Here is a 10,625-nt window from a genome sequence, read left to right as displayed (position 1 = left end):
TAGTGAGAAAACATGTCAACACCACTCTTGCAATGAAAGTTTGATATGTACTTACCATGAATGACACAGTGGACAGCACACTCTCTCTCTTCTATCATGTTAAAATATATTTTTAAAAGAGACAGTATTATTTAAAAACAGCCATTCAGAGTCTCTGCTAAGAAACAGCATTTTAATACACAGTCTTCCATCTTCATTTGTACTTATACTTTGACAGCCTGAATTCCAGCCCAATCTCCTTAGATTGGCTTAGAAAATAATTCTTTTTCCATGCCATACCATATGGCGGAGACCAATTTTCCCTGGCCTACTCACCTCTCATTTTGAGCCAAGCAAGAGACTCAGATGGGTTTATGTTTCTGGCATGCAAAGAAAATGATGGACTGCATAAACAAATTGTCTCTTAAATGTTATGAATGAAGTAGTGTTTTCTGTTTTAGTATGATTTTTAAAGATATATTGCTTTTTTTATTTTTAAAGACAATAATGACCTTATGGATTTTTAATAGATGAAATCTATAAAGCAATTATTTAGCTATCACTGAAACTACTCAAGAGTGGGAAATTGGCCAAAATGTAGGCATCTAATGTAGTCAAAGCAAAGATTATGCCTACACTACAGTGGCTACAGCTGTACAGCTCTGGTACTGCAGCTGGGCTGCTGTAACACCATAGTGTAGACACTTCCTACAGCAACAGAAGAGTTTTTCCACTGATGTAGTTAATCCACCTCTTCCAGAGGAGGCAGCTAGGTTGATGGGAGAACTATTTCATCAACCTCACTGCATTTACAGTGGGGGTTAGGCCAACCTAACTATGTTCACAGGGTGTAAAATGTTTTCACAACCCTGAGCGAGGGAACTAGGTCGATCTAATTTTGAGATCAGATCAGACCTAAAGTAGGTTGGAAGTTAATGGGCCAAATTCTGCTCTCAGTTATGCTGGTGTAAATCCAGAGCACTTCCAGTGACATCAATGCTGTCCAAACTCAAATGTGCTGAATGATATAGAATAACCCAAAGGTTTCTATTACTGTTTCCAGAAAGGAAAAATCCCAGCTCTGATCAGGCCCCCCCAATCATTAAGCATTCACACATTAAAAATGAAAGATTTTTTTAGTCCTCCTTTTGATCACTGATGAAGCCTATTATATTCTCTGGCGTGCCTTCATCAAAACAGTGTTTTCATGTAGATTTGTCAAAACTAAAACTTTTCATGGAAGCATATCAGTGTGATGAAGCTGTCATCAGGAAAAGTTCTCAGGTCCAGGATGAAATTTCTAGTCAAACTCAGAGAGAGTGAGAGCCTGGTGGTTAGGGCACTCAGTTGGGTTTGGGAGTGTAGGTTCAAGTCTCTGCTCTGCCTAATTGAAAGCAGGGACTTGTAATTGGGTCTCCCCTGTCTCAAGTGCATGCACTAACCACCAGGCTATTCTGGGAGCACCCTCTCTTTTTTTGCAGAAAAAAAAAAATCAAAAGGTCTTAGTTTTATTTTGATGCAGAATGGGAAGTTTATTTGAAATTTTGAAAATGTTCACAGGACAAGAGAACCATTTCCTGTCCAGTTCTAGCTCAGATTCTCTGATCCAGCTGGATTTCACTCTGTGGAAGACTAGAGGGTTGGGAGCAAATGAAGCACTGTTACACTACTCCCACCCTGGCACAAGCCAGCCCCTAGCTTTAGTTTGAGTGGCATCAAGGTACTGTACAATTAATTAATGCCTCCACTTGAGAAGAAGCAAAAAATTATTAACCCTATTGTTATACTACTTTACTTCAAGCCAGAGGCTGATTCAGCATGGGTTCATCATTTTAATTGTACCCTCAACACACACACACCAACACTCAGGTTTGGCACCCACTATCGATAATACTGGAAGCGTCTCACCCCTCCCCCCACCGACCAGGCTCAGATTCCACCATCATTGCTCCTGGCATCATCACACCAGGCCCATGGTGACCCATCAGACCAAGAGCCCAGAGGTAGGAGTGGATAGTTACCACTGCCACCAGCACAGGAGCCGGAGCTCAGAGAGAGGTGGGACTGGATGCCCCCTAGCTGCATGCAGGGAAGAGCCTCTCTGGACTACTCCTCTCCCTGGTATAATGCACCCATTGGATCAGGAGGCTATATCTGACCCTGCTTCTAGCCCTAAACTTGTTTTAGATTAACTGTCTCACTGGGCTTGATTCTTATCTCACTTACACTGTGGGTTTACATGAGTTTAACTTCAGTGAGGTCAATAGAAAATCTCTGTTAAAATACAACTCCAAAAATGGCTAGACAAAGTGTTTCTTAAAAGTTCTGACTTACTTCCTCTCCTACTATAGCCCTTTTCCCCACCCAGGGCCCATTGTTTTGTGCCACACCCTCCCAAATCCTTTTCAACCACAAATTGCAAGAATTGCATGTGGAAATGGGCTGCTGGGGCTTGTGGTTGCTGGCAGAGCTACTATGAGAGTTGGTGAGAGTTGCTGGATTGTCAGTCTGGGCATGCTGGTGGAGTTGCTAGGAGATGGTGAGGGTGCTGGATTAGTGAGTACTACTGATAGTGGTGTTGGGGCTTTTTAAATGGTGCTGGATTGGCAAGGTGTGGGGCACTGGTGAGGCTGCTGGGAGCAGGGGAGCAGTGCTGGGCCTGGTGGGTTCTGAATAGATGGTACAGGTGGCTAGGTGTGAAGGTTGTGGGGGTTCCTGGGGCAAGGCTTGGGGCTGGTGGAGTGTTGCTGGTGAGGGCAACTTCCTTCTCACTGCCTGCACAATGCTCAGCTCTGTGGCAGCTCCTTTTTGGAATCATTGGCACTGATGGTGCCAGGCAAAACTGCTGGCAAAACTCTACCCATGCAGACGCCATAGCACAGCAAGCATGGAGCCTGCTCAGCTCACTGCTGCTGTAGCGAGCATTGTAAACACCTCGCACATTATACTGCAGTATGTGCAGAACCTGGCTAACAGACAGCAGTATGAGGATGATTGTGAGGAGGACATGGACACAGATGTTCCTGAAAGCACGGACTGCGGCAATTGGGACATCAGGGCGGCAGTGGGGCTGGTTGATACAGTGGAACGCCGATTCTGGGCCTGGCAAACAAGCACAGATTGGTGGGACCACATAGTGTTGCAGGTATGGTATGCTTTCCCACACCTTGAAGTGCAGGAATACCAAAATGAGAGCTGCCCTGACTGTTGAGAAGCAAGTGGCGATAGCCCTGTGGAAGCTTGCAATGCCTGACTGCTACCGGTCAGTCGGGAATCAATTTGGAGTGGGCAAATCTACTGTGGGAACTGCTGTGATCCAAGTAGCCAATGCAATCACTGACGTTCTGCTATCAAGGGTAGTGACTCTGGGAAATGTGCAGGTCATAGTGGATGGCTTTACTGCAATGGGTTTCCCTAGCTGTGGTGGGGCGATAGATGGAACGCATATCCCTATCTTGGCACCGGACCACCTTGCCAACCAGTACATAAACCGCCAGGGGTACTTCTCAATGGTGCTGCAAGCACTGGTGGATCACAAGGGATGTTTCACCGACATCAACGTGGGATGGCCGGGAAAGGTGCATGACACTTGCATCTTTAGGAACTCCGGGCTGTTTGAGCAACTGCAAGAAGGGACTTACTTCCCAGACCAGAAAATTACTGTTGGGGATGTTGAAATGCCAATAGTTATCCTTGGAGACCCAGCCTACCCCTTGCTCTCATGGCTCACAAAGCCATACACAGGCAGACTGGACAGTAGTGAGGAGCAGTTCAACTATAGGCTGAGCAAGTGCAGAATGGTGGTAGAATGTACCTTTGGACGTTTAAAAGCCTGCTGGTGCTGTTTGCTGACTAGGTTAGACCTCAGCACAACCAATATTCCCACTGTTATTACTGCTTGCTGTGCGCTCCATAATATCTGTCAGAGTAAGGGGGAGACATTTATGGTGGGGTGGGAGGTTGAGGCAAATCGCCTGGCTGCCAATTTTGAACAGCCAGACACCAGGACGATTAGAAGAGCACAGTAGGCATGCTGTGCATCAGAGAGGCCTTGAAAACCAGTTTCATGACTGGTCAGGCTATGGTGTGACAGTAGAGTGTGTTTCTCCCTGATGCAAAGCTGCCCCCTTTGTTGATTTTAACTCCCTATAAGCCAGCTAGCCTCCCTCCTTCGATCACAGCTGGCAATGGAAATGAAGTCACTATTGTTCTGAAACCATGCATTCTTTCTTTATTAATTTAAAAAAAGGGAGATAACTGATAAGGTATCCCAAGTGGGGTAGGGGAGGAGTGAAGGACAAGGCCACATTGCTTATTGTAGCCACACTACAAATCAAAACTGTTTGAATGACAGCCTTCCATTGCTTGGGCTATCCTCTGGAGTGCAGTGGCTGGGTGAGGAGGATATGGAACTTGGGGAGGAGGGCAGGTGGTTGTACAGTGGATGCAGCGGTGGTCTGTGCTCTTGTTGGCTTTCCTGCAGCTCTACCAGATGCCTGAGCATGTCTGTTTGCTCCCCCATTAGCCTCAGCATTGCATCCTGCCTCTTCTCATTGTGCTCACTTAATGTTTCCTGGACTCTGCCACTGAATGCCTCCATGCATTCAGCTGTGCCCTATCAGTACGGGAGGACTGCATGAGCTTGAAAAACGTCATCACGAGTGTGTTTTTTTTGCCTTCTAATCTGCAATAACCTCAGGGACGGAGATGATAGGGGGAGCATAGAAACATTTGCACCTGCGGGAGGATAAAAAGGGAGAATAAAATTTAAGATGATACATTTCTGAGAACAAAAGGGAGATTCTTTCACAGTGAATCAAGCAATTCACAACAGCACATGTGCTTTAGGTACAAGGTTGCATTTTGCCTTTTATATTGAGCGCCTGCCAGTATGGTGACACATCACACACAGCTGGGCAACAGAATTCGGTTTCCAGGCAGCCATGGTAAGCCAAAGGATACGCGGGTTTGGCTTCTAATGCCTTGATAACATGATTCTGGGATGCATTAACAGGTGTGTTGTGAGCAAGACACGAGAAGCCATTCTTCCGCTCTACTCTGCGCTGGTTAGGCCTCAACTGGAGTACTGTGTCCAGTTCTGGGCACCTCATTTCAAGAAAGATGTGGAGAAATTGGAGAGGGTCCAGAGAAGAGCAACGAGAATATTAAAGGTCTTGAGAACATGACCTGTGAAGGAAGGCTGAAAGAATTGGGTTTGTTTAGTTTGGAAAAGAGAAGACTGAGAGGGGACATGATAGCAGTTTTCAGGTATCTAAAAGGGTGTCATGAGGAGGAGGGAGAAAACTTGTTCACCTTAGCCTCTAAGGATAGAACAAGAAGCAATGGGCTTAAACTGCAGCAAGGGAGGTTTAGGTTGGACATTAGGAAAAAGTTCCTAACCGTCAGCATGGTTAAACACTGGAATAAACTGCCTAGGGAGGTTGTGGAATCTCCATCTCTGGAGATATTTAAGAGTAGGTTAGATAAATATCTATCCAGGATGGTCTAGACAGTATTTGGTCCCGTCATGAGGGCAGGGGACTGGATTTGATGGCCTCTCGAGGTCCCTTCCAGTCCTAGAATCTATGAATCTATGATAACGTGTGGGAATATTTTCAAATTGCAGCGCCCTCCCTTTCCATAGCAAGCAATGCTGGTTGGGTTCGCCATTTAAAAGGAGGGGCTGTGGTTTTCTGGTGGATGTGCAGCACACACCTCCCCCTACTCCTCTGCGTGGCTATTTGGGATGATCCCTTCACCTCTTCCCCTGCCACGTAGCTATTCTCAGGGATGATCCCTTTTAGGCAAGCACAAACAGCCCAGCATGAATGGGGTCCTTTTACTGTTCCCTTACAAAAATTCCCCTATTTCAACCAGGTGACCATGAATGATATCACTCTCCTGCGGCTAACACAGAAAGATATAGACTGAATGTTGTTTGAATGTGACCAAAACCCAGGACCATTCGCTGCCATGCTTTGTGCTGCAATGATTCCAGACTACTGGCTTGGTGTGGTAAAGTGTCCTAAGGCAGCCCTCCCCAGAAATCTTCTGCAAAGGCTTTCGGAGTACCTCCAGGAGAGCTTCATGGAGATGTCCCTGGAGGATCCCGCTCCATCCCCAGTCACATTAACAGACTTTTCCAGTAGCTGTACTGGTCACGAATGCATCCCAAGTCTTCAGGGCAAATCAAACATTAAACACTATTGCTTTTAAACCCTGCACTGTAGTTACAAATGTGCACTCACCAGAGGGGCCTTCTCCGCCTTCAGAGTCGGGGATCCCGCTTTGGGAGGTATTGGCTCCAAGGTGATGTAAAGGTCCTTGCTGCCGGGGAGAACGGATTCACCGCTTGCCTACTGTGCATTCTCCTCCTCCTCTTCCTCATCCACAAAATCCTCCTCCGTGTTGCGTGAGACTCCCCCTAGAAGGTGTCGACAGACAGTGGTGGGGTAGTAGTAGAGTCTCCCCCTAGAATGCCATGCAGCTGATCAGAGAAGCAGCATGTATGGGGCTCTGACCCAGAGCGACTGTTTGTCTCCTTTGTCTTTTGGTAGGCTTCCTGAGCTACTTGACTTTTATGTGGCAATGCTGTGTGTCCCTGTTGTAGCATCTGTCCACCATGCCCTGTGCTTTTTGGCATATATATCAGCATTTCTTCTTTTTGATCGGATTTCAGCCTGCACAGATTCTTCTCCCCATATAGCAACCAGATCCAGTGTCTCCCGTTGGCTCCATGCTGGAGTTCGTTTGCGATTCTGGGTGGACTGCATGGCCACCTGTGCTGCTGAGCTCGCCATGCTGATCAAACAGGAAATGAAATTCAAAAGTTCCCAGAGCTTTTCCTGTGTACCTGGCTAATGCACTGGAGTTGAAAGTGCTGTCCAGAGCGGTCACATTGGAGCACTTTGGGATAGCTCCCGGAGGCTAATAACGTCAATTTGCGTCCGCATTGCCCCAAATTTGACCCAGCAAGGTTGATTTTAGCGCTACTCCCCTTGCCGGGGAGGATTACAGAAGTTGATTTTAAGGTTGATGGAACAGGGTTGCTTATGTAGACGCATTCATTATAAAATCGACCTAACGTGGCTAAATTCGACCTAACCCTGTAGTGTAGACCAGGGCTTAGGTGCCTAAGAACAGGATCCAGAGAAGCCAGCACAATAGAAAATGCTGAGGGGTGGGTCCTCACCCTACTCCTCAAAGGAATTTAGGTGCCTAAATGCAGGCTGGAGGGAGGCACCTCCCTCTGTTTGGGATTTACACCTGTGAACCCTCTCCTGAGTGTGGTGACTAAGCCCTTTCTCTCAAAAAACTGAGGAGAAGGAGGTGATGCCCCCGCTTCTAGCCATTAGCCTAGAGGTTAGAGCCAGGGCCAGCTCCAGCATTTCTGCTGCCCCCTCCCCACCCCCAAAAAAAGCCACGATCCTTCGCCCCCGAATTGCCACACGTGCCACCCCTCTCCCTTGGTCGTCCCCAAGCACCTGCTTGTTAAGCTGGTGCCTGGAGCCAGCCCTGGTTAGAGCACTTACACAGGTTGTGGGAGACCCAGTTACCTTACCTGAAGGCTTCCTGTTGCTCTCGAGTAGGGAATCTGCCTGCCTTTTCTGATGAGCCTCTTTCTTTCAGAGAGGAAACTGGGCCACCAGAGGACTCCCCTCAATATCTCATGCTGCTCCAGGGGAAAAATTGGCTTTCTCAATCGCCTCTGTGACAGATATGTTTATAAAAGTCTCACTCATACTCTGAGTCATGCAGTATAACGGTCAAAGAGACCATTCAATTCAGCAAAAACAAATTCAGCCAAAAAACAGCCTAAATTCCATAATGATTCCATAGCTATGAAAAATCAGTTAACGAGCAGCACAAATCCTGATTGTGACTTTAGGCTATTGTGGCTGAATCCTATATGCTCTAGTTCTGTTTCCTGGAAATAGTTTTGAATTAGTGGTAGAACACCAGTACCTAAGGAAGCACATATATCAGAAGTGGGCAAACTACGGCCCGTGGGCCACATCCGGCCCATCGGACAGTCCTGCCCGGCCCCTGAGCTCCTGGTTGGGAGGCTAGCCCCCCCACCCCCGCCCCCGCAGCCTCAGCTCGCTTGCTTCGCCGCCGGCACAATGCTCTGGGCGGTGGGGCTGTGAGCTCCTGGGGCCCTAACCGGCCCTCCATACAATTTACGAAACCCAATGCGGCCCTGAGGCCAAAAAGTTTGCCCACCCCTGACATATATGTTCTCTCTTCTGCAGTCACAGAGCTAGTGATGGGTTTAGCTAGATTATAATATTATGCTATAAAATGCTGCATTAATCCATAGTTAATAAAAATCTATAAGATCATTGCAATATGTCATAATACCCATGGCTGTTATCCGATGTGGTATCCAGATGATTTCTGCTACAGCTATTAGCTAAAAGGGAGGGAAAAAACCTTAACCTCTGTTCCCTGTCCTTGAGCTGTAGAAGGATACAGTCTTGATGTTCCCGAGACTATTTTAAGGTATCCTTGTACTGAAGGATCCCAAGCTGTGAAAAAACAATTCTGCTTCTCCTTCAGCTAAGGTCAGCAAAAAAGGGTGGAGAAGACCTTTGTGTTATTCTGAAATATGTATGAAGTGGCTATTGACGAAATGGATGAATAGCTTTTGAGCGGCGTAGTCTGCACTGAGAGAGAGAGAGAAAAGCAAAAGAGTGTGTTCTGTTCACACTTCATATTTAAATGCTTGCAGTTTTATAGGAACAGACTGGATCAAACCCAAGGTCCATCTAGTCCGGCATCCTGTCTCTCACATTGACGAGTTCTGGATGCTTCAGAGGAAGGTGTACAAAACCCCACTATAGGCAGCTGTGGGGTAATCTGTCCCCATTAAAATCTTATTCTAAACTCTAATAGATAATGATTGTCTTAAACCCTGAAATGTGAGATTTTTATATCCCTTCCAAAACTTTTTTGTTTCATTAGCTATTATAACTGAATACTCTTATTATACATAGAAACATCCAATCTGTACTTGAATTTTATTAAATTCTTGCCCTCAAGGACATCCTGTGGCAATGAGTTCCACAGCCTAATTACACTTTGTATGGCAAAATAGGTCCTTTTATCAATTGTGAATTTATCACCTTTTAAGGTCAGTGAATGTCCCCTTGTTCTTGTGTTATGAGACAGGGAGAAGAGACGTTCCTTATCTACTTTGGCTGACCCATTCATTCTTTTATCATGTCCCCTCTTACTTGTTGCCTTTATAAAGCACACAATCACAATCTTTTGAATTTATCTTCATACAACTATTTTCCCATGCTTCTAATTATTTTCTTTACCTTACTCTGAACTCCCTTTAGTTCTGCAGTATCCTTTTTGAGATGGGGTGGCCAGTCCTGAATACAATATTCCCAGTGAGCTTATATCATCTAATCGTATTCAGTAGAATAAAGCTAAGGGTGGAGGAAATCATTCTGAACCCACTTGAATACCATAGGTATGGAAATTTAACTCAGCTGTGAATGTTATTGGGTTCATGTTCCAATTTCGAGAAAACCCTAAATCTCAAATACATCTTTAGTTTGTGCAGTATAATTATGCAAACTGTATCCCAAAATGCTTTACGGAGATAAATAATACAGTTACAGAATTCAATGACAAATAAGAACAGTAAGAAACTAAAGCCCTAGTCCTGCAAAGACTTAAGTATGTGCTTAACTTTGAGCAGTTCCATGTTGATAGGGAAAACAATCTGTTTTCTTCTCAGACAATTTTGCTAATTGCTCCACAAGCAGGAGTCCATTTTGCTGTCAGGAATCAGTCTTTTGCTCTCTCAAGCTATAATGTGTGCATTAACTGTGGGTTTGGAGGGGGTAGAGCTGAAACAGCTCAAGGGCAAACTGCAGCATTAGCTAGGTAGGGGTCATGCAGAGCTGTTTCACCCACTGGGGAGCTCTGGGAGAGATTGTGACACAATTTCTCCCCCAGTGTAGTGTGCAGGGAGACTGAAGCTGATACCGCTTGCCCCAAGCAGTGCAGACAGACAGCTTTGAGGTCAGTGTGAAGCCAAAGCCCTGACGTTGGGGCACACTTGAGGAAGCAATCCCTGTGCACACTTGAGAGCATCAACTGTAAATATGGCAGACCCAGACACTATCTCCCTGCCACCAGGAGCGGCACCAGGGTTTTTGCTGCCTTAGGTGGCAGCGCTTCTCCTCTGAGCATTCAGCGGCGGGGGTCCTTCCGCTCCGCGTCTTTGGGGCACTTCAGCGGCGGGTCCCAGAGCGAGTGAAGGACCCGCCGCTGAATTTCCGCTGAAGACCCGGAGTGGAAGGACTTCTGCCACCGAATTTCCGCCGAGGGTGGCAAAAGGCCGCCCCCCAAATCCTGCCGCCCTAGGCGACGGCCTAGGGTTGCCTAGTGGAAGTGCTGGCCCTGCCTGCCACAAACCTATCTATGGCCCAGGCAGAATCTGTCCCTTTGAGTATTGTTCCTTAGGCTTCACGTGCTGCGCATAGCCTTCCTACTGCAGGGAGAACTTGTCAGTGGCAGGAGGCAATGCAGGGAACAGAGGAAAATGTAATAAGTAAAATGTGACAAAAATGGGCTAAATCTCTTCTGTGTTCATGCATGTTCTTGTAATATTGTGAGACTGAAAAGTT

Source organism: Trachemys scripta, chromosome 6, assembly GCF_013100865.1.
Source record: "Trachemys scripta elegans isolate TJP31775 chromosome 6, CAS_Tse_1.0, whole genome shotgun sequence".
Taxonomy (NCBI): Eukaryota; Metazoa; Chordata; order Testudines; family Emydidae; genus Trachemys; species Trachemys scripta.
The sequence above is the reverse complement of the archived record's forward strand: the minus strand, read 5'-3'. Positions refer to the sequence as shown.